This window comes from Podarcis cretensis (assembly GCF_951804945.1).
Source record: "Podarcis cretensis genome assembly, chromosome: 2".
In the NCBI taxonomy this organism is placed as follows: domain Eukaryota; kingdom Metazoa; phylum Chordata; class Lepidosauria; order Squamata; family Lacertidae; genus Podarcis; species Podarcis cretensis.
Genome location: NC_137171.1, coordinates 107458386 through 107483478, shown reverse-complemented (window position 1 = coordinate 107483478; position 25093 = coordinate 107458386). Strand labels below are relative to the sequence as shown.

The 25093-nt window shown below is 44.9% G+C and overlaps 1 protein-coding gene and 1 long non-coding RNA gene across 6 annotated transcripts in view; one reads left to right on the top strand and one right to left on the bottom strand.

Moving 5' to 3' along the window:
* LOC307209243 overlaps positions 1-25093 on the bottom strand; it is an 88347-nt gene that overhangs the window by 20242 nt on the left and 43012 nt on the right. The window lies entirely within an intron of this gene.
* Positions 4122-25093, top strand: part of IL17RE (interleukin 17 receptor E) — a 52740-nt gene continuing 31768 nt past the window's right edge. The window contains exons 1-3 of one of the 5 annotated variants that reach the window (XM_079961809.1): positions 4125-4242; positions 15986-16180; positions 22680-22805. The gene's annotated coding sequence lies outside the window, so the exon portion shown is untranslated. Of the gene's footprint in view, positions 4243-15907; positions 16181-19342; positions 19622-22679; positions 22806-25093 lie in introns of those variants that run through there. The other 4 variants (XM_079961810.1, XR_013834802.1, XM_079961812.1 and 1 more) reach the window with 4 other exon arrangements.

The following is a 25093-nucleotide window of genomic DNA, read 5'->3' as shown; positions in this document are numbered from 1 at the left end:
AAATCTTCAGGTGTGTGCGCTGTAAAAAGAAATGTGAAATGCCCAAGCAGTGCCCAAAACAGAAATGGGAAGGAGCGAAAGTACTAACTTTCCAGGATCTTGGTGCAGGTACATTGCAAAAAAAAAAAAAAGGACTTTAAGCAAGTTGCAGGAAAGTTACGCTCTGCAGGGGTGAGAGATGACTGGGAATTTTCCATTCCATCTTGACAAAAGGTAAAGGTAAAGGTACCCCTGCCCATACGGGCCAGTCTTGACAGACTCTGGGGTTGTGCGCCCATCTCACTTAAGAGGCCAGGGGCCAGCGCTGTCCGGAGACACTTCCGGGTCACGTGGCCAGCGTGACATCGCTGCTCTGGCCAGAGCCAGAGCCGCACACGGAAACGCCGTTTACCTTCCCGCTGGTAAGCGGTCCCTATTTATCTACTTGCACCCGGAGGTGCTTTCGAACTGCTAGGTTGGCAGGCGCTGGGACCGAGCAGCGGGAGCGCACCCCGCTGCAGGGATTCGAACCGCCGACCTTTCGATCGGCATAGCATCCCATTATTCCAAGGTGCTGACAGCAACCACACAGACAGATGCAAACAGCAGCTTGGTGGCAGTTTTAGAGGATTACACAGGCAGTTCCAAGGGCAGTGAGGAGGATAGGAGGCTGGCAGCAAACAACAGAAAAATGAAAAAAACCAAGGTCCTCAGGGACAGAGACACTCGAGATAACCAATACCGTCCACCTTATAGAGCATGAAGTTCATAAAAGTTTTCTGAAGGAGGAATTTTATTAAGGAGGAGGGGATTTGAATTGGATGAGGAATATGCAAAAGGATAAGGGGAGACAAGAAATTCCAGATGTCCTGGGGGTGCAAATCTGGATATCCTCTCCCTGACACATGAAGGACTGCCAATCCAGCAGGCATAATACTCACACCTCTATTACTTAGGGAATTGCCCACTCACTGCGGCAAAGTAACAAACTACAGTGGTCCCTTGGGTTACAAATACAGATGCTTCAGGTTAAAGATGCTGCTAATTCAGAAGTACCTTGGGTTAAGAACTTTACCTCAGGATGAGAACAGAAATTGTGTGGCGGCGTGGCAGCAGCAGGAGGCCCCATTAGCTAAAGTGGTGCCTTGGGTTAAGAATGGTTTCAGGTTAAGAACTGACCTCCGGAACAAATTAAGTTCGTAACCAGAGGTACCACCGTACAGTGGTACCTCAAGTTACAAATGCTTCAGGTACAAACTCCACTAACCTGGAAGAGTTACCTCAAGTGGAGAACTTTGCCCCAGGATGAGAATGGAAATTGTGTGCTGGTAGCGCAGCGGCAGCAAGAGGCCCCATTAGCGAAAGCACGCCTCTAGTTAAGAACAGTTTCAGGTTAAGAACGGACCTCCGGAATGAATTAAGTTCGTAAGACATGCCTCCCCGTGTGAAAAATGAAGTGATCATTGTCACTGTGTGCAGACTGTACAACCTGGAAAATAAATGTGACGAGGAAGTTACTGAGACTAGAGGTACGACTGTATTCACAATACAGTGGTACCTCGGGTTACAGACGCTTTAGGTTACAGACTCTGCTAACCCTGAAACAGTACCTCGGGTTAAGAACTTTGCTTCAGGATGAGAACAGAAATCGTGCTCCGGCGGTGCGGTGACAGCGGGAGGCCCCATTAGCTAAAGTGGTACCTCAGGTTAAGAACAGTTTCAGGTTAAGAACGGACCTCCAGAATGAATTAAGTTCTTAACCAGAGGTACCACTGTATGGCTGTTTGGTGTCTCTGACCCATGTCCTGACTTCTACAGATTTGCAAGTGTTTGCGGCATAGGCTGCAACAGGGGTCTGGCGCTTGAATCTCAATTCTGATTCATTCAGTGGAAATCCACAGTAGATAAAACCAAGGAGAGGGCTTTCCCCTCCACTGAATGATTCTTTTCTTAACTTCATTTTTCAGTGTCTGAAAAGACTTACAACAAGCAATCCCCATATATCCCCCCACCTTCAATAAAAATTCCATGCATATTCAATGGTAAACAATACATTTAAACATTGAGCTGGTCTGTACAATATCTTAAGAGTTATCAGTGAAGTGTCTTCTAATCCCCGTCTTAACAGGTTGTTCCGTAGCGAGCTGTGGGTGGGGAAGAGATAGCGCTGTCCTTTCCAGTGTTATTAATAAACATGCACTATACTGTTCCAAAATCATCTTCAGCCTTTGTGCTTCTTAGTGCCCTAATATACTTTGTTAGTTTCTCCATAAGAGTTGTGATCTGTGGTCTGCCTTACCATGCCTCTAGAGTTAAGTTTGTAGCTGTTTTCCAATATTGTACTAACAGGTATCTTGTTGCAGACATGAGGAAGATTAGTAGGTTCATTAAACAGTAAATTATTATCGGTATCTATAGACAGATTTAGTAAAGTTACAGGTTGGTAGCCGTGTTGGTCTGCCGTAGTTGAAACAAAACAAAATAAAATAAAATAAAATAAAATCATTCCAGTAGCACCTTAGAGACCAATTAAGTTAGTAAAGTTATCCTTGGATCAGCTTGTGCTATGTGTCCCCTAATAGAAAAAAAATGTATTCAAATACCTTTTCCCAAAATAATTGCAAAGGCTTGTTGCCTGTTTGTGTTATCAGTTTCACAGTGCAAATCCATTTCCCACATTGATTTTAATGAGATTGGATTCCATTGCAGATAATATTGTAGGCATCTGATAGTAATTTTCTGATGGGTAAGTAGAATTTAAAATTGGTTCCAATAAGTTTTACTTTTCTAAGTAGAAGTGGAAAAAGTTGCTGGAAAACAAGCTAAGGGGATTTTTCAACTAGTTTAACACACAGTTTTTTATAGAGTCTGGGATGAAGGCAGCAGCATCTAATCGACTGTTACATGCTTTGATGTTTCTTAGATCAAATTACTTTTCCCCACCCACTCTTTTTAAAAGGTAGATTTTATAGCTTTTCTCCCCACACGTCTTTTGTTTTTCTAGTTATATCTGTTCCTTGCTGCTTTTGCTGTACTCAAATGATAATTCTTTCTATTCCTCCTCTAGTTGCTTTTGTACTCAATTCTTTATATGCACAGAATTCTTTCTCTTTAATTTTTTTATGGGTTTTAATTTTTTCCCAGGTTTTAAACTGCTTTTAGGGTCCTAGTTTAACCTGTCTAGCCGTTTTACTTTTTATTGTGCAAGGCAATTGATAAATGCCATTAACTGAATAAAAACAGGAATAAAAACGCTAAAGGAAACCTTCTTGCTTCTAATAGCTTCTTTGACCCTCCTTGTCAGCCATGCTGAAATCCCCTTGGCCTAGGTGCTACCCTTTCCCGATCTGCAGTATAAATTACAGTGGTACCTTGGGTTACATACACTTCAGGTTACACACTCCGCTAACCCAGAAATAGTGCTTCAGGTTAAGAACTTTGCTTCAGAATAAAAACAGAAATTGTGCTGCGGCGGGGCGGTAGCAGGAGGCCCCATTAGCTAAAGTGGTGCTTCAAGTTAAGAACAGTTTCAGGTTAAGAACGGACCTCTGGAACGAATTAAGTACTTAACCCGAGGTACCACTGTATAGCTGAACTCCTTTTATTGTGGTTTTGAACAGCCCCCAGGCGTTCTGGAAAGATTTGAGCCTGTTCTTTGCCTTCCAGCTTCCATTTGCCAATCCCCTCGCATCTTTCGAAGATTCCTCATTCGAAGTCAAACGCAACTGTGTTTGGTTTTCTTCGCCATTTGCAGATCTAATATTTGCTGAATCTGATAGCGCTATGGTCACTGTTCCCAGTTGCATACATAAGATTAAGTCCAGGGTTAGCAAACAAAAAAAGCGGTATGACTCATGCAAGTTGCAGAAAAATAAAGTAGTATTGCTAATGCAAATTAGAATGTATTACTAAGGCAAGATCTCCTTGTGGCCGAGATTAAATCTCTTTGATAGCGTAATAACATAGAACCAGCATGTGGCGTATTTCATCTCCAAGGACATCCTGTAATGGGAGGGATGTGTGTAAATAAAGGCAGGTTGTGAAGGCCAGAAAGAGCCTGGAGGTTTGGGTGTGTATGGAAAGGGGGTGGAAATGGGAGGAGAAATCTTGAGGAGGGCCGTGAGAAGAGTTATAAAAGGTGATGTTTGCTGTTAGATGATCTCCTCTTGCCTTCATAAAACGAGTCAAGGTCCTGTCTGAGAAACAACCCCATAATTCTGGCCTGAATCCATGGAAACAAGAGACACAACTAAACAGAACCTGGTAAAATGTTCTTTTATCTTTTCGATGTATGTTTTAAACATTGCATTATGTGTGCTTTTATGATTGTGAATCGCTTTAGGACATGTTATATGGAGTAGTGGCAATTAACAAATGCTCATAGTAATTACCAGTGCTTTTTTGGGGGGGGACGATGATGCAGGGGTACGCATAGCCCTAAACATGTTGTGAATCTAAGATTGGCCTCATTGAGGGGCAGTATTTGAATATGAGTAGGAAAATGAGAGTACCCCTAAACATTTAGAAAAAAGAGCACTGGTGATGATATCCCTATTTTAAAAGCACTCTTTGATATACAGTGGTACCTCGGGTTACATACACTTCAGGTTACATACGCTTCAGGTTACAGACTCTGCTAACCCAGAAATAGTGCTTCAGGTTAAGAACTTTGCTTTGGGATGAGAACAGAAATCGTGCTCCGGCGGCGCGGTGGTAGCGGGAGGCCCCATTAGCTAAAGTGGTGCTTCAGGTTAAGAACAGTTTCAGGTTAAGTACGGGCCTCCGGAACGAATTAAGTACTTAACCTGAAGTACCACTGTATGTGATATTCCCGTGTAGGGAACCGCCAGCCAGGAGCGTTAATTTGAAATTCACCTGCCCACAGAGAATTTTAAATCAATATGCAGAGAGGCAAGGAAAGGTATGAACATCTAGTTAGGGCAATGCTTCCCAGTTCCCAGGAACTGCTTGATTATTTCACATCCGGGAGGAGACGCCTCATTAAAAAAAGGAAAGCGTAAAATGGTTTGAATCTTTAGGTCAGAGGGTGCGCATGGACTCTCAGCCAAATACAAGTTGAGCAACCAATATGAAACTTGCAGCCAAGATGGTTAACACGTTGGTTTTCCTCCTCCTCTGTCTTCTCTCTCTCTCATAGAGGCATATTTCCACATCAATTTGAATAGAAATTAAAACTGACATATATACATTTCATCAGGTTGTGCTGGAGGTGGGTGAAGCTGCCTCAAATTATTATTATTTTAAATAACTTTATTAATTAAAAAGGACATACAGTGGTACCTCGGGTTAAGTACTTAATTCGTTCCTGAGGTCCATTCTTAACCTGAAACTGTTCTTAACCTGAAGCACCACTTTAGCTAATGAGGCCTCCTGCTGCTGCTGCGCCGCCGGAACACAATTTCTGTTCTCATCCTGAAGCAAAGTTCTTAACCTGAAGCACTATTTATGGGTTAGTGGATTCTGTAACCTGAAGCGTATGTAACCTGAAGCGTATGTAACCCGAGGTACCACTGTACACACAATAACTCAACTTGAAACCTACCAACCAGACAGCTTTCAAAGATTAACTCACACCCCTGTATTTCAGTCCAATAAATCTTTGCACATGTTGCCATGGGAATTCGGTGGATCGCGCTTACTGTCTCATGTATTCCAGAAACAGTTGCCATGTGGTATTAAAAAAGTGAGGATTTCCTTTCCCTTTGGCATGTGCCTCAAATCAGGGCCATGCAGAGCTTGTCTGAGGCCCAAGGCAGAAGTTTTGTCCGTAAGATGTGCCACGGCCGTGCCGCTGCCTAATCTGATCTGACACTACACACTAGTACGTAATAATGCAGATCCAGATCTTACTATCAAAGCCATACAGTGCATACAGACAGCATGGCCGATTTGCCCAATAAGACCCTGGTTGGCTGGGAGGAATGGGGCATCCTTGGCATGGCAGCCTGGTGGAGACCCCCAGCCAATGTAGTCGTCTGTGTGTACCCTGCTGCCCCCTGCCCTGCATGGGCCTGTCTCGAAATATTTTTAAGTTGTGTAGTTTGCTGGGTAAAGGGACCCCTGAACATTAGGTCCAGTCGTAGCCAGCTTTGGGGTTGCGGCGCTCATCTCGCTTTACTGGCCGAGGGAGCCGGCGTACCGCTTCTGGGTCATGTGGCCAGCATGACGAAGCCTCTTCTGGCGAACCAGAGCAGCGCACGGAAACGCCATTTACCTTCCCACCGGAGCGGTACATATATACCTAGTTGCACTTTGACGTGCTTTTGAGCTGCTAGGTGGGCAGGAGCAGGGACCGAGCAACGGGAGCTCACCCTGTCGCGGGGATTTGAACCGCCGACCTTCTGAGTGGCAAGTCCTAGGCTGTAGATCAGCTGTAGAGCAGATGCTTTGGATGCAGAAAGTCCCAAGCTGAGATCTCAAGCTAAAAGGATCAGGGATATCAGGAGAGCTTCTGACAGCCAAAGCAGACAATATTGAGCAAGATGGATAAAATAGTCCAACCTGGTACAGAAGCAGTTTTCTATGTAGTACTTAAACTTTGAGCGGGGAGGGTGTTAGAATAAAAATGATGACATATATTTTCAAATATGCAAGGAGTGCCTGGAAACATTTTTGCTGGGACATTGCTGGAACTCCCAGCAAAGTGTAGCGGCTGCACTGCTTTTATGTGGCAGCTGCTACATACATTGCTATGGTGTGCACAAGAGGGAGCCCTTACCAGATTTATTTATTTACTTTTGTTTAGTCGTTTAGTCGTGTCCGACTCTTCGTGACCCCATGGACCAGAGCACGCCAGGCACTCCTGTCTTCCATTGCCTCCCGCATTTTGGTCAAAATTTATTTACTTTACAGATTGCAAATTAAAGGTGAAGGAACCCCTGACCGTTAGGTCCGGTTGCGGATAACTCTGGGGCTCATCTCGCTTTACTGGCCAAGGGAGCCAGCATACAGCTTCCGGGTCATGTGGCCAGCATGACTAAGCTGCTACTGGTGAACCAGAGCAGCGCACGGAAACGCCGTTTACCTTCCCACCGGAGTGGTACCAATTTATCTAATTGCACTTTGAAGTGCTTTTGAACTTCTTGGTTGGCAGGAGCTGGGACCGAGCAACAGGAGCTCACCCCATCGCGGGGATTCGAACCGCCGACCTTCTGATCGGATTAGGTAGTGCTAATACAGCCACTCAATATGTAGGGATTTTTTAAAAAGCAGGAACTCACTGGAACTTGGTTCTGGTACCTCTCAGGTAGGCACTGTTGCCATTACAGTGGAACCTCGTGTTATGTACCGTCCTCCTTCCGAACGCTGCGGGTTATGAGCTCCGCTAACCTGGAAGTAGATGCCCCTTGTTGCGACCTTTGCCCCGGGATGCGAGTAGAAGTTGCGCGCTAGCAGTGCGGCTGCAGCAGGAGGCGCCATTAGCGAGTGGTTTTGGGTTACAAACGGACCTCCGAAACGGATTAAGTTTGTAACCAGAGGTACCACTGTACAGTTATAAATTGAATCTTGAACACCTTGGAGCTCAAATGCCTTGGCTCCCAAACAAATTGGCTCCCGAACAATTGAAACCTGGAAGTGAGTGTTCCGGTTTTCGAATGATTTTCGGAAGCCGAACATCCGACGGGGCTTCCATGGCTTCTGACTGGCGGCAGGAGCTTCCTGCAGCCAATCAGAAGCCACACTTTGGTTTCTGAATGTTTTGGAAGTCGAACAGACTTCCGGAACAGATTCCGTTCGACTTCCAAGGTACAACTGTGTAAGATAACAAGAGAGGTGTTTATGGTGAGTTCTGGCAGTGGCACCTCTTTTTCTAGAAAAATAGCACTGCCAACATGTTATACATAAATGCAATTTTAACCACATGGCCTATCTTCTGCTGGAAAAGCTGCTGAGGACTGTCTGAGTGAGAAGAAGAGAGGAAGGTTGGAATGCTTAAGCCTTTCCCCACTGCAATTTTTGGGGAGTGGCTTTTCCTTTGCTGATTTCAGTGATGTGTTTGGCACTGCAAACAAGCATTTGAAACCCTGCGGGGAAGAGAGCACATTCCCATCTATTTAAAAGCACATCTGAAGCACAAAGAATCCTAGGAGCTGTAGTTTGTTAAGAGTGCTGGGAATGGAAGCACTGCAGAGGGTAAAACTACAGTTCCCAGGATTCTTTGAGGGAAGGAATATGCTTAAAATGTGCTGCAGATGTATGGTGGGGATGTGGCCTTTTCAGAAGAGGATTGGGAGGAAGCAAATTGGTGGGGAAAGGGTTAAGCACTCTGCCTCTTGTTGCTGCATTCAGAAGAGCTTTTCTAGGAGGGAAAAGGATCATCAGGCTACCATTTCATAAATTTTAGTTGTTAAGTTGTGGGTGAACATATCAGACGACACAGCGATTCTTCAAACAGCTCTTGTTTATTCACAGGCCAGAACAGAACTTAACTGAAGGGTTCAGCCAGCCTGCCTATATAGAGCTCCACTACAATCACTTTCTGTAATTATCCAATCACTGAACGTCACTTTCAATCCCTTATTTGCATATGTGGACCTGAGTGAAAACTATCTACAGTATCCCCCTGCTGGCCCAGGGTGAGAACTTCAGTACATAACACCAGTGGCCAACAGAAGCTGAACTATTTCGAACCAAGAAATTAATGGTTCAGATATGCCTTTGCCACCAACGGTGTGGTACTCAAGGGTACGCAATAATGGCACCACATGTCTGAAATAGTACAGGAGAACAATCCTGAAGCCATTTTGACTCTTCCGGCCACCTCAAAAATTCTCTGCAGTGAGGAAGGAAATGGGAAAACCTCACCATTGCCTCTTTGCTCACAAATCCTATCTTAAGGGCGTATTGTGTATGAACAGGGTGCGCCTGTGACCTGGATTCAGGAACTAAGTATTTAGCATCTCAGAAGGAATGGCCAGGCTGTGTAGGTAAAGCAATCAAGTGACCATTATCAGTATCTTGCCAGACAGGATTTCTGCTGTTGCCCGCCCCCTTCTGTGATGTATGTATGATGTTTTGGGGGGTGGTCTTTGGCTAGAGGGTGGGCAGCTTCAAAAGTCTATATAAGGGCTTGCGCACCATTGTTCTGGGTCCCTCCTGCCTGTGTGTAGTTGTGAGCACCCTGTTGCAACAGTTAATAAAGATCAGGCTTACTAGCTGCCTTGCTTCTCAATATTCTCTGGTTGGCCTCTGTTATTTTCTCCTACCAATAGAGGACCTACTTAAGGACGCTATATGGGCTCTTAGATCCCCGATAAGGGAAAGGGAGCAGTATTTTTATTATAACATGGCACGTCTATTTGTTGTTAAAAAGTGGCACTTATCATAACAACTTCATGGTGAGTTCTGGAACCTATTTTTCTAGAAGAAAGCATGGGCCACCATCCTTTAATTTCAGCCCCTATTATGGGGTTAACAGCAACAATATTAGTAGTACAGTACTTGTAATACTTAAGGTACGCGGGTGGCACTGTGGGTTAAACCACAGAGCCTAGGGCTTGCTGATCAGAAGGTCAGCGGTTCGAATCCCTGTGACGGGGTGAGCTCCCGTTCCTCGGTCCCAGCTCCTGCCAACCTAGCAGTTTGAAAGCACGTCAAAGTGCAAGTAGATAAATAGGTACCGTTCTGGCGGGAAGGTAAACGGCGTTTCCATGCACTGCTCTGGTTCGCCAGAAGCGGCTTAGTCATGCTGGCCACATGACCCGGAAGCTGTACGCCAGCTCCCTCGGTCTATAGAGCGAGATGAGCGTGCAACCCCAGAGTCGGTCATGACTGGACCTAATGGTCAGGGGTCCCTTTACCTTTACCTTACTTGTAATACTATTACTACTACTACTACTACTAATGGTTTTGGTAAATATGATTAAGATAATCCACGCAAAGCACTTTGAACATGCCAAAGTGTTATATTGTGCATTTAATCAGTAGAAAAATAATAATTGGTTGCATGCATGAATCCAAGCATGGTAGGAATACATAGTTTATTGATTTCCGTGTTGAAATCATCATGTAGCCACATAGATTCTGTTCTTCTCTAGACTTCTAGAGGTTTTCAGGATCACTGGGGAAACTCAAGAGCTTTAATTCAGGCATCACACAATTAAATTCCTATTAGTCGGCCAATTATATTTCAGTTTGCTTTTCTCTGCTTAATTTCCATTACTTTCCCTTCACTCCTCTTTAATTAACTCTGTGTTTGTTTTTTTAATGATGAATAAGAAAGTGAAGCTTTAATTGGTTTGACCATGTTTGTCCTTTTTTGTCAATAATTAACCTCCTCTACAGAACGGCCTCTTTGACTGCAAATGCGCTAGTATATTTAAAGCAGACACGTATTCCTAAATCTTGGGAAACTGTAGTTTGTTAAGGGTGCTGAGAACTGTAGCTCTGCCAGAATTAAACTACAGTTCTAATGTTTCTTTAGAGGGAGTATTGTGCTTTAAATGTATGGTGTGTATGCATAGTCTGTTTGTTTTGCTGTGGTCAAATGCTGCAATCTTTTTACTACAGAGTAAACCACTGAACATGGGACGCAGGTGGCGCTGTGGGTTAAAGCCTCAGCGCCTAGGGCTTGCCGATCGAAAGGTCGGCGGTTCGAATCCCTGCGGCGGGGTGCGCTCCCGCTGCTCGGTCCCAGCGCCTGCCAACCTAGCAGTTCGAAAGCACCTCCGGGTGCAAGTAGATAAATAGGGACCGCTTACCAGCGGGAAGGTAAACGGCGTTTCCGTGTGCGGCTCTGGCTCGCCACAGCAGCGATGTCACGCTGGCCACGTGACCCGGAAGTGTCTCCGGACAGCGCTGGCCCCTGGCCTCTTAAGTGAGATGGGCGCACAACCCCAGAGTCTGTCAAGACTGGCCCGTACGGGCAGGGGTACCTTTACCTTTACCTTAAACCACTGAACAAAAAACTTTCTTTCTTTCTTTCTTTCTTTCTTTCTTTCTTTCTTTCTTTCTTTCCAACCTGTCCTTCACTGCTAGGTCCCTGGTCTGGTTACAGCAATTTAAAAATACAATTTAAAAATGAGTTTAAAACAAATTAGCGGGGGCAGGTTCCTAAAATATAAATATTCTGTTTTCGTATCCTCAATTTCTCACGCAAGTGACCAACAGAATAAAATTCTGGTCAGGCTAACTCAAATTCTGCTTAAATTCTGGGAACACAGACAAGTTCTCCAGGTGGGCTTATTAGTAAGTACAGTCTGATTGTTTTATATACAGTGGTGCCCCGCAAGAGGAACGCCTCGCAAGACGGAAAACCTGCTAGACAAAAGGGTTTTCCGTTTTGGAGGCGCTTCGCTAAACGAATTTCTCTATGGGGTTGCTTTGCAAGACGAAAAAATCTTGCGAGTTCCCGTGGGTTTTTTTCGCTCCCCCCCCTTTCCTAAGCCGCTAAGCCGCTTATCAGCTGTTCCGCTGATAAGCCGCCTCTCAGCTGATCGCTAAAAGCCGCTAGACTGCTAATAGCGCTAATCCGCTAAGCCGTCAATGGGCTTGCTTCGCAAGACGAAAAAACCGCTAGACGAAGAGAATCGCAGAACGGATTAATTTCGTCTTGCGAGGCACCACTGTACATCTGACTATAGGCTAAGATGGCTGCAAGTAAAGGCAGGCACAGAGCAATAATAGTACATGCCTACATCATGGCTTCATCATGGCTTCCATGTCCAGGCAGACCCAGGACGTTTTCATTTTAGAAACAAAGCGCTGCTCAGGTTAATAGGGGAAAGATACTCTCCAGAAGAACACATGATTATACTTAATTACATACTGCCTACAATCACTATGGAGATTCAGGAGCTGCTCTTTAGTGTGATGATTTTTCAGCTTCCTTTCATTATGAAACTTGAAAATTATTATATAAATGGCTGTTATCTGCCCCAATAAGACCTGGCGGGTTCTCACTATTACTGTGCTAAATATAATTGTGGCTCCATGCGTTCCTGGCCTGCAAATCAACCCTTCTCCTTATTCCGATGTTTAATGCCAGCTCCCCACTCATTGTAAATAAACTGGGAAGGAGGGGAAATGTTTATCAGGATAATGACAAGGGGTTTGAAGGGTTAAAAAAAAACTCCGTCCTATACTGTGATCTTCATCCTGATTGCCCCACCACCACCAGCTGCTATTTAAAGTTTTAAAAAGAATCATGCAGACCAAACCATGTGAAATGTGTGCCTTTATTCTTATCAGTCAATGGAAAAAATGGAAAAATGGAAATGAGTTTATTACGGTCATAGACCAGAAAAACATGGAACAACAATAGTTTACAAAGGGAGTAATGGTGTCAATTTAAAAAAAAAAAAAAAAAAAAAAAAAAAAAAAAAATTGTAAAATTATACATAAAAAGCAACACATATGCACACACACACACACACACACATATATGCACATTTATGCACTGCAATATATGTATAGGCTTAAAAGATAAGGGGGCTTGTCCAGGGGTCAAGTCTTTTACTTTTTTACAGCTAATGCCCTCCGCTTGATCGCAGCCGCAGAAAATTTGGCCACTTTCAGTGTTACTTCTGGGTTTTTATCTCCTAGTAGGATTTTCAGCCGCTGAAGTTCAGATCGACCTGGAAATTTCTGAACGATGGGGGAGATAAACAGTGACCTAATATCCCCGTAAAGGTCGCAGTGTAGCAACACATGTAAAGCCGTTTCCACCTCTTTCAGACCACATGGGCAAACTCGTTCAGCATAGGGTTTGCCCTCGTATCTGCCCTTTAGTAAGGCAGATGGCAGTACATCAAATCTGGTAAGGGTAAAAAAAAAAAAAAAATACAAATCGCAAATATCAGTCAATGTATCTTGCCATTAAGTTAGACTGCAGTCCTATGCATACTTATCTGAAAGTGTGCCCCACTGAAAACAGTGGCCCTTACTTCTGAGTAAGCGTACACAGGACCAGGTTTTGCATACGCATATGGACTTAAGGAGGGACTCGAGTGGCGCTGTGGTCTAAATCACTGAGCGTCTTGGGTTTGCCGATCAGAAGTTCGGTGGTTCGAATCCCCGCGAAGGGGTGAACTCCTTTTGCTCGGTCCCAGCCTGGCATAGCTGTCAACCGTCCCTTATTTGGCAGGAAAGTCCCTTATCCCAGCGCTGTGTCCCGCTGCTGTCCCTTATTGATGATGTCCCTTAAATTTCCTGGGTTTCAAAGGAAGCAGCTCCTCTTCCTCCCTCCATGCCGGCCAGGGAGGAGGGAGGCTCCAACTGTGTTGCTTGGCTGAGTTGTTCACCCAATAAGGAGTCTAAGTACGACTGGGGGGTGGAGCTTGCATGCCTTGTGCCGATCAAATTGGCCTCATTGCCTGGGGACTCACCTTTGCTCAGCGCTTCCCAGCGGGGAGGTGATGGTGGTTTCCCTTGCTGCATCCTCTTTGCCGGGTTGCTGTGCTGTGGGAACCACCGCTTGAGGCTTCGTTTGGCTGCTGGCTGGGCTTTCTGCCTTTGGCTCGGAGGGGCTCAGAAGTTGAACATACCTGTGCTTGGAAAATCCCTTATTTTGGCTGCTGATCCCTTATTTTCGAGGCTGCTGGTCCCTTATTTTCAAATCTGTAAGTTGACAGCTATGGTCCCAGCTCCTCCCAGTCTAGCAGTTTGAAAGCACGCAAAAAAGTGCAAGTAGATAAATAGGTACTGCTCCAGCAGGAAGGTAAATGACGTTTCTGTGCGCTGCTCTGGTTTCGCTAGAAGCGGCCACTTGACCTGGAAAAACTGTCTGTGGACAAACGCCGGCTCCCTCGGCCTGTACAGCGAGATGAGTGCCACAATCCCAGAGTCTTCTGCAACTGGACTTAACTGTCAGGGGCCTTTACCTTTACCTTTATGGACTTCAGGGCAGGGCTTTTTTTTTCCCAGCTGGAACTTGCAGAAACTCAGTTCTGGCACATCTCAGGTGGGCGCCTTTGCCATTCTAAGAGAACAAAGGAGGTGTTCATAGTGAGTTCCAGCACTTCCTTTTCTGGAAAAACAGCACCACTTCTGGGTATTGAAACAATGAATTCATTTATAATTACACTAATGAGATTTAGGGGCGACATGAGAAAATGGCTCCAGGAACAGAGACCAAGGGTTCAAAACCACAACATGAAGAGTTAGTTCTATATTATCAGAGGCGAACTTAGGGCCCTTTGCACCCTTGGCAAGGAGCTGCAGTGGTTCCCCTCCCCAGCTCCAAAAAGAGAGGGAAAACTCTGTGCTGTGGTGCAAGAAGGACAGTTTGACCAACCATTCCATTCCACCGACAAACAGCTTTCCCCTCCTTATCTCCACCCCTTTAAACAGGGCAAGGAGACAAGGTGTCTATGTGTGAAAAGGACAACAAGCAGCAGTTTTGGAGAGGCAAATAAGGCCACAGACTTTAAAGTAATGAGCATATATCCTGCAACCCTCCTGGTATTCATGTGAGTTATTTGCACATCTTCCCTAGGGTTCCCATATTTCAAAAAGTAAAATTCCTGAAACCCGCAAAGTTGTTGAGTTTTTTTTAAGGAAACAACCAAAAAAATTGGGGGGGGGAAACAAACCCAGATTCTTGAGCTTTTGGGGGGAAACCTAGCCCAAAAATAGTGATTTTAAAGGTTTTGAGCTGTTTCCACTGCTTTTTCTATCACATTGCCTTACATCTGGGCTTTCCCTGACACTTGGCCATTTCGGCAAAATTCCTCCTGGACACCATTTTTACACCCGAAAACCAGGACATGTCAGGAATTTTCCTAACGTTTGGCAAGCCTACATCTTCCCATTCTACATCTTCCCATTGATCATGTTGGAAAGGACCACAGGGGTCATGCAGTTCAACCTCCTGCAGGAATCTTTTGCCCAACCTGTGGCTCAGATCCAATTTCTAGTACAGTGGTACCTCGGGTTACAAACAGCCTACTTAATGAACTTTTTGGATTACGAGCACTTCAAACCTGGAAATGAGTGTTCCGGGTTGCATATTTTTTTTTTGTATACGAACGTGCTCCATTTGGCGGTGCACTTCCGTTTTGAGTGCCACACTTCCATTGTCCGGAAGCGGAGAAGGGGGTCGTCATGGCATTTCCCGCAGCCGCGAGGGAGGGAAGTTGCACGCGCCAGCCATCTGGTGTGTAGGCGTGCAACTCTCCCCCATGCTACTGTGGGAGGAGAGCATTTTCCACAGAGGCTTGGGAGGGAAGCTGCGCACCAGCCAGCTGGTTTGCGGGCACACAACTCCCATGCTGCTGCAGGAGTCACACGCTCTAGGGAGCATTTCCCACAGCAGTGGGGGGGGGGTCTGTGTGGATCCCAGTTCAGCTATTGATTGTGTGACTGTAGAAATGGATAAAAGCCCCCCATCCAAACAATGACTATCATCAGTGCAGGTAAGTTTTTTTTAAAAAATTTTAATAATCTGCAATATTGTTTTATTTTTTTATAGTATAGTACATTGATTATTGCTTTCATTTTATGGATCAATGGTCTTGTTAGATAGTAAAATTCATGTTAAATTGCTGATTTAGGGGTTGTTTTGAAAAGTCTGGAACGGATCAATCCGTTTTGCATTACTTTCTATGGGAAAGCACGCCTTGGTTTACGAACACTTTGGTTTAAGAACAGACTCTGGAACGGATTAAGTTCATAAACCAGAGTACCACTGTATTAAAGAATTAGGTCTCTTTGCCGATCAGTCTTGTCGCAGCAGCCTGAACCACATTGATGGAAAACGCCCCCCAACATACAGCGAGAAGAGAAAAAAATGTTGATTTGATACCAACCTAGAAAGTGAATCCAAGGGTATCTGTTTTGACAGGAGTGTTGGCTAGCTCCGGGCTACCTGGCTCGTAGCATGAAGGATGTTTTCGCGTGACTCATAGGTGGGCGGTGGTGAAAGGTCCTGGCTGTATATAGTAAATATGAGTCGTATTGGCACCACAGAATGAGATGCACAGAAATAGCTGCAATGTTATCTTTTCTGATGGGACAAACACCTGACAGGCTGCCTCCTTCCCCCCAGACCCCTCAGGTGTGAAGATTGGCAGAGGCCATTCTCTGTGGCAGCCCCTAAATTGTGAAACTCCCTCCCCACAGAGGTGTGTCTTGGCATTTTTGTTATATCCAGCTTTCAGCAAATGCTGAAGACGCCCCTCTTTACCCTGGCTTTTGGCACCCGAGTTGTACGTCTTTAGCACCTGCCTTATTTCTTGTGATGGTAAGTTGTTTTGAAATGTTTTTAACACTGTGTTTTAATTGCTGCAACTGCCTCAGGACCTTAGGGTGAAGGGTGGGCCGTTCGTAACAGAGATATCAAGAATAAGAATAACAACTGAAATGCTAAGACTGCTATGAGTTTTCATTCCTCAAAAGGGAGGGGCTCCTTTTTTGGGCACTGGTATTTGGAGCAAAAGCAAAATCAAACTAGATGTAGTAACAACCGCCACCCAAGAAGTCTTGTTCCACCATTTTCTTTTTAATCACACGTTTTAGTTGCGCGTTTTTTCATGGACACGAGCCCTCTGCAAGGTATCGCAAGCCTCTGTGTTGGTTTTGCTGCAGCAGACTGAAGATTAAGTCAGTCCTTGAACATTTCAAGGGCTGCAGTATGCACACTAACTTAAAATTATAGAATTGTAGAGTTGGAAGGGACCCTGAGGAGAATGTAGTCATGCTCCATGCAATGCAGGAATATGCAGGTGCCCCATACGGGGATCGAACCTGCAACCTTGGCATTACAGTGGTACCTCAGGTTACAGACGCTTCAGGTTACAGATTCTGCTAACCCAGAAATAGTACCTTGGGTTAAGAACTTTGCTTCAGGATGAGAACAGAAATTGTGCAGCGGCAGCGGGAGGCCCTATGAGCTAAAGTGGTGCTTCAGGTTAAGAACAGTTTCAGGTTAAGAACAGACCTCCAGAACGAATTAAGTTCTTAACCCAAGGTACCACTGTATCAGCATTATGCTCTAACCAACTGAGCTATCATCTGTGTTTAACTTGGAAATAAGTGCTGTGGAACTCAGTGGTGCAGTTACTGTATTTTCCGTTCTATAAGATGCACCCAACCATAAGACACACCTAGTTTTTAGAGGAGGAAAACAAGAAAAAAAATATTCTGAATCAAATGTTGTTGAAGAGGCTTTGCACAGCTATACCTGAAGCCAGAACAGCAAGAGGGATTGCTGTGCAGCAGTTCTGGCTTCAGGGATAGCTGCGCAGCCTGCATTCGCTCCATAAGACGCACACACTTTCCCCCTTATCCCAACAGAATATTAAAAATACAATAAAACATCAAACATTAAAAACTTCCCTAAACAGGGCTGCCTTCAGATGTCTTCTAAAAGTCAGATAGTTGTTTATTTCCTCGACATCTGGTGGGAGGGCGTTCCTTAGGGCAGGCACCACTACCGAGAAGGCCCTCTGCCTTCGAAACTGTAATTGACAACTTTTGGGTCATAAACTGAACCCAGGTTTACCTTATCCCATTCCAGTTTGCAAGAGCCATGTAATCTGATATAATCCCCTACCCTGCCTCCTTTGAACCAGGGTAGGTGAGCCTTCATTTAAATAAAGCGTTCTGTGCAAGCATTCACGGTGACAACAACTCGCTTAGCAGGGTCGTGTCAGAAACAAATGGGTTAGTGGCGCTTTAAAGTCTAGCCAACATAGTATGGCATAGGATCTTGCTGATCTGGGTCAGGCGAACGAATCTGCCGTTTTAAGATCATGCGTCTGATATAGTTGACTTTGATCTATGAAATCTTGTGCCGTAATAAATTGGCTAGCCTTTAAGGTGCTGCTAGCTTGGGACGGTGGAGAAATCTTACTCACTTCATATTTAAAGGTGTATCTGCCGGACTTGTGCTTTCTTAAACAATATGCAAACTGAAACAAAGCCGTCCTTTGAAATTCACACTTCTCTGAATTTTGCAATGAATTTCTCAACCACTGTTTACAAAAATGCATATACATTATAAGGGAGAAATGCAATTCTTCTTCTAAGCTACTAGTGTGCAATGTATTTCTTGCTATAAAAACGCATTGTACAGTCATATCTCAGGTTGAATGTGCTTCAGGTTGAGCGCTTTCGGGTTGCGCTCTGCAGCAACCCGGAAGTAACAGAGCGCGTTACTTCCGGGTTTCGCCGCTCGCGCATGCGCAGACGCTCAAAATAACGTCACGCGCATGCGCAGAAGTGGCAAAACACGACCTGCACATGTGCAGACATGCCGTTGCATCTTACGTTCCATTCAGGATGCAAACGGGGCTCCGGAACGGATCCTGTTCGCATCCCAAGGTACCACTGTATTTGGGGAAATTGCTTTGCAGAAAAGTGAACGTTATTCAAAACTGCGTACAAAAATGTGTTTATTAGGAGAAATATTTGCCAAGATGCTGATGAACGTTCCTGAGGATTACAAAAGAACCCACAAATTGCCGTGGAAATATGCAGAACTGAATTTAAGTTTGGAAAAATGAGAAACTGCGAGAACTGTAATTGACAGATCCCTCCATCCCTTACCGCTAGCCCATTTGCCGTTTTGGCCAGAGCAGGCTGACACGCCCCCCCCCCATGGTCATATAAGTATCATTTCACCCAGTTTTGTTATTTTACCCCAAACACCCTTTCGTGAAGGAACCACTTTGCTGGAGCAAAGCAGGTCTGGGTAGGAAACTGCCTGGGAACCTCCTGTAAGCCTAAACAGCTCAGTTGGTGAGAGCACGGTGCTGATAACACCAAGGTTTCTGGTTCGATCCCCGTCTGGGACAGCTGCATCTTCCTGCATCGCAGGGGGTTGGACTAGATGATCCTCAGGGTCCCTTTCAACTCTACAATTCTAGGATCCCAAAGCCGCCTTGAGTTCCATCATGGAAAAGAGGCAGGTTATTAATGCAACACACATAAATAAGGCTGCCCTGCCACCCAGGTCTGCTGTGAATCTCTTGAGATCATTGTAGGCGTTTTGAATACTATGCATGCAAAGTGTTGTCATGTGGGACAGACAGGCATCCTAGATAATGGAGAAAGTTCAGGCTGTTCTGAACTCTCTTGTTTCTGAAATGTAAACACTAGTGTTTTGGGCCGATGGGACCTTGCCCAAGCTAGGTGAAAAAAACCAGGTTTCCTGGCCTGATCTACGTAACCTACAGGGCTTCCTGCTGCTCATTCTAATCAGTGTGTATCTGTGCCCTTGGGAGGTAGCCAAGATCCACATGTTGATGTTTGATCAGAGCAGCACAGGTGTGGCAGAGCCAGGCCAGAATGGCTGGCTGCTTGACAATGCCCTCGATGGAAGAAGCTCCCTCTCCTCTCTCTCTCTCTCTCTCTCTCTGTCTCTCCCCACCCTCTCTCACCCAGTGTTTCTGCTCGTGCTTCCTTTCACCACATCGGCCGATGAGTTGCTGTTGAGCGTCCTCATTACCTGTACAGTCAGCCCAACAGGAAACCTCAGCTAAACCAGGTCACCCTGTAGCATGTCCCCATTTCCCAACTTCAGTTCTTCATTTAGAATTTTTTTTAAAAAACACCACACACAAAATAAAAAACCTGTAGGTGGGGACGGGGCAGAGAAGCAAGGAAGGGATGACTGTGCAGTAGATGTCTGAAAGAGATGCGAGGAGGGGAATTCGCTCTGGCGGGGAGTCGGCCGAGGTAGGTAAGTTCAAGTGCCTTTGGTGTGTGTAGGGGGGAGGACATTGCATGTTCTAAGGTGGCTAGGACTAAGCAGAAAGGCCTTCAAACTTGCTCCCCTGAAAAGCTCTCCCTTTCGTTTGAGCTTACTTCCACCTGCTGGAAGACTGCCACCCTTCTCCCCCAGGAAGATGCAACTCTGTGACATCCTAAAATCCTGGATGCAGTCAGACGCCTTCACTCTCTTTGCAGCGTTGCACTTGTGGTAGTCGGCATGGAAACCTGCAGATGCTGTGGGTTCCCGGCTCCCATCAGTCCCAGCCAGCATGGCCAGTTGTCAATAATATTGGGGGTTGTAGTTGGAGGTCACCCCATGGAGCTCTCCTTTGTATACAGTGGTACCTCGGGTTACAGACGCTTCAGATTACAGACGCTTCAGGTTACAGAATCCGCAAACCCAGAAATAGTTCCTCAGGTTAAGAGCTTTGCTTCAGGATGAGAACAGAAATCACACGGCGGCAGCGGGAGGCCCCATTAGCTAAAGTGGTACCTCAGGTTAAGAACAGTTTCAGGTTAAGAACGGACCTCCAGAATGAATTAAGTTCGTAACCAGAGGTACCACTGTGTAGTGCTGGCCAGGCTTGTGGTGCTGCTGTGGGAGAGCAGTATTGCACACATGTGCCTGCTTGTGCACATTGACACAGGCAGGGCCAGATTTAGGTTTGATGAGGCCCTAAGCTACTGAAGGTAACAGGGCCCTCCAGCTGTCCTTTGTCAACAACAAATTGTCGCTGTTTTTTTATGTTGAATATATGCTATATGTGAATTTATGGACCTAATAGGTATCTAAAGCCATTTGCACATGTTGCCCTGCGACCAGTCCATGCAGAATGTAGGCACCCTATGTATAGAAATGAGCAAACCAGTGATATTTTAGGGAGTAGGCCCATTACTTACATCCTAGGAGCCTACACATTGTTGCTGTATTTAGGTTTTATTTTTGTTTTGTTTTTTATCTTATATATTTTGGAAATGTACATCCAGTTTTCTTTTCCTTTTAATTTTTTGGGGGCCCCTAAGAGAGTGGGGCCCTAAGCTATAGCTTGTTTAGCTTACACGAAAATCTGGCACTGGACACAGGCATCCATTTTTTGGAAACTCTGCACTGTTTCGCTTCTGGGCGAAACTCAACTTCGAATGTTAGCTGAATACATTGATGGTTCAGCCTGTGGCAGGAATCCACTCGTGGGAAAATGTGCTGTGACCTTAGAGTAATCCAGTGACACTTCATTGCAGAGCGTGACAAAAGTCTGTCATTTAATCGGGGCGGGTTATTTGTTGCTTACTGTTGTAACAATTGCTTTCTCAATCTGTATCTTCCATACCGTGAAAATTAAATGAAAGCATTATTTAAAAAGAGAGAGAGAGAGAGAGAAAGAAAGGGAGCAGTGCTGACCTTGAAGCCTGGTGACTAGGGAGGTATGCCTTGATAGGTTCGCAACCAGGGAAGGATAAACTCTGCAACACCACCCACACCATACATATAAAGTTTAGAGCTTTCCTCCAAGAATCCCGGGAACTGTAGCTTGTAATGGGCGCTGGGAATTGTAGCTCTGTGAGGTTTAAACCACGCTCCCCCCGGAATTTTTGTGGGGGGTATAATGTGCTTTGAATGTACGGTTTGGATGTGACAGGAGTCTCTCTGGCAGGAAAGCTCAACAAACGAGGTGTGTGAATTGCAAAGGGAGCTTCGCGGTGGCTCCAACATACAATTTTTTGTGTTTCTGTTGATGCTTTTCTTTTGAGAATGGGCTTTAGGAGGAAGTAGTCAGGGAGGGGAGAACACGGGGGGGGGGCAGTTATCTAAGAAGGATGATGGCTGACAAGAGGAACAAAGGTTGGAGAAGATCTGAGTGGTAGTTTGCAGGCTAGCTCCAAGCTTTCACAGGGAGAATCAAGAAACGTGACTTTGAAGGAATATCTGCAGGAAGAATTCCCATTCAAAGCAAGCTGCTCCAATATCTGGAGAGAGAGAGAAAGAGCTGATCTCTTTCCTCATCTCCCTTCCTTATTTGCTGTCACCTCTCTTATCTTGACAGCATACCTCCCCTCCTTCATCCTCCTTCAATTTCAGTTTGTATTAGCAATTTTTCACTCCAGTTAAATACTGTTTGTACACTATGCCTTTAAAGCACATTCTCTCCCTCAAAGAATTCTGGGCACTGTAGTTTACCTTTCACAGAGTTAGAATCCCTGCAACCCTTAAGAAACTACAGTGCCCAGAATTCTTTGAGGGGAAATGTGTTTTGAATATACTTTAAAGGTAGAGTTTGCATGCAGCCTAGGCTTCTAACGTACAAAAAGCAGTATACTCTTCATCCTAACCACTGGTAATGAATTGAAGTGCTTTGTGAAGTATAGGCGGTGACCATTTTGTATGTGTCCAATTTTGTGTGACCACCAAAGTGTGGGTCATTTTGGACAAAGAAGAGGGCATAATGGGGGCGGGGCATAATGGGCTGGGCTGGGTTTATGAGACATGTGCAGGGGCCAGGAACAGAACCCCCCTCCCCACAATATGGTCACTCAGTGCCAATTTTCTGGTGGTTGACCGAAAAATGCACTCCCCCAAAAGCATCTTTAGCTCACTTTATTTGTAAGAGCACTAAAGTTGGTTACTAGTTCCAAATTTCCAGTTCCTTATTTGCACAAAAACATGAAATATAGCACAATAAAAAACAGCAAAGTTTTTATGTCCCTGAATTCCTGAAGTAAACATTGGCCGCTTGTCCTTCAATAGAGTGGTACCTTGGGTTACATACGCTTCAGGTTACATACGCTTCAGGTTACACACTCCGCTAACCCAGAAATAGTACCTCGGGTTAAGAACTTTTGTGCAGCGGGAGCGGGAGGCCCCATTAGCTAAAGTGGTGCTTCAGGCTAAGAACAGTTTACTTAACCCGAGGTACCACTGTATAAGCAATGTCCCCTTCGAGAACGGTAACTTCCTCCAGTCAAAACTTTTCATATGTGTGTGATGCTGATGGCTCTCTGATTGATCTGTGTTTCAAACCTCCATGCAGATAAGAAAACTGGGAACTAACAACGAACTTCAGGACCATTTCTTTGCACCTGTTCTCAATCGCAAAAGAAGCAAGGCAACACAAGCAGCCCAACTGTTCCTGATCTTGCATTGCATAGGCAACCAGGTGACATTCTTTATCTTTTTATTTTATTTTTTTTATAAAATTTTTATTAGGTTTTCACATTTTATAAAACAAAAGCAAAAACAAAACATATATATTTATAAACTCTTATTTTCATTACCCCCTTTCCCTGACTTCCCCCCACCCCCTCTTCATACATCCCAATTCCAAAAATTAGTTCAGCAAGTTCTTATCTCCCATCTTTAACATATTATTGTTATTTTTAAACTTAATCCTTTTTACTTATCCAAATTTAATTTATTCAATTCTCTTTTAAACATTAAATCTTTTTTTTTCTAAGGTCGACCTAATTACCCTTCCACGAATTTCTCCCTTTGTATTTTTGTTAATTATATGTCATAATGGCCAAATACAAAAATCATAAAATTTTGAAATTCTGTTCTCCCCTCCCTCCCTACCCCAGTTTCCATCCCTTCCCAAGCAATTATCCTAGCCCGGATTCCTCACATCAGAGGCCTTCAAGTCTCTGTCAGTCTCTCTCTGCCGATTTTGTTGGTAGCCCTTTTTGTTGGTCCTCAGGTCTCGAAGGAATTCTATCTCAGTCACATCATATTTTCTTCCATCCAAGATACTTAATAGCAGTTGCTGCAAAAAGTCAGTTGATCTCCCATACTCAAGGAGGAAGTCCCAATCATATTTCTTTACTCTTTTGAATTCCAATATTCCAAGTGCTCCCGGGACTTCCTCCTTCATCTTTCTCATCTTTCGCAGATTTGTAATCCAAAGATCTTCTTCTTTATTTCCTGACAATATGGGCTTCTGATTGATATTTTCCTGCACTTTTTCCATTCCTTCTTTTCTCTCCACCGGTTCCAAAAAAGTTTTTCTGGTTCAGCTGCAGATTCCTTATCAGGCAAATCCTTTATGCATTCAGCAGAGTCGTTTGTTTTGGAATTCAAGGTCATAAGTTCTTTGTTCATAGCCGTACTCTGCTCTTGCAGGATTCCCACGAGAAAAAACATTCTTTCTATCTCTACCAGTAATTTCCCCTCTGCAGCCATTGTAATGTCTCTAGTTCCCCCTAGGGGGATTACAGTTGCTTGATAGTCCTTTTCCAACAGCCCGTTACTTTGTTGTTTATGACTACGTTGTTTCCAGCCACCTCAGTTCAAAAGCAACACTTTTAGTTCAGAAAGTTATTAAATAACAAAGTTCTGAAATTTTAGCCGCCCGTTTGACAGCTCCTTTGACAACTGTCAAACTCCTTGTTCTTTTTCCTCCGGCTCACACACAGGACGCTCCCGGGTTCGGGGGGGGGGTACACAAAAGCTTCCAAAACTCCTCACTTTCTCTCCGGCACAAAGACTTCTTCTGTCAAACTCATGGAAATACTTTTTATCTAACACCAAAAACAGTACTCTCCACCTTAGTCCACCGATCCTTGCTTTAGATCGTTTGTAGATAGGGGGGTGCGGACTTCCCTTTTAGCACATCCCCCGGTTGTACCGAATTCAAAGATATAGATTTTAAAGTCCAAATTCCATTCTACTCACGGGTTATTTGTTTCCAGTCCGAATTTTAGGAAAAAAGTCAGCGCTGTCCGGCCATGGCATGCGGCTTCACTCCACTGAAGTAGCGGTCTACTCTCAGCACCACGCCGCTCCCCGTACCCTCTCCGTAGCCTTTAAAAAGGCTCTTCGTGGGTCAGGGAGGGCGCTTAAAGGTGCCCACTGAGTCACCAAGTCCGCAGGCTTCCGCGCCTGCGGTTTCTGAGGGTCCCCGCGTCGCCAGCGTGGTAGGACCCGTCTTCAGCAGAGCCGATTCCCTCCGGAGCTCGGAGGGAATCCGCCATTAGCCGATCGCGCTAACCCGGAAGATTATCTTTTTAATAGCTCACGTCACAGAGATCTAAGCATCAGACAGGGACATTCAGACCCCACATGACACTTTACCACAAAACTTTCCAAACTCTGTGCCATGACACATTAGTGTGTCGTGTGTGCAGATGTGTCGTGCGAACACTCCCCATGCTCCTCACAGGGCTGGAAAGGGGTTAGTTTACACCTCTGGTTTGTCAGTAAAACTGAATGCTGCACGTCTAAAAAGTGTGTCACCAGCATGGAAAGTTTGGAAAGCTCTACTTTACGATCAGCCGCATTCCCTCATCCTCAGTTCCGTAAAACAAAGAGTGGTAGTGGCATACTCTGCAGGGTTGTTGTAAGGAATGAATGAAGCTTTAGTCCTGGGCATGAGCCTGGAGCGTAGGGTGGGCTTTAGTGCTGTAAGAGTTTACATGGGGAGAGTCCTTTCAGTGGATTCATAGGTCCTGG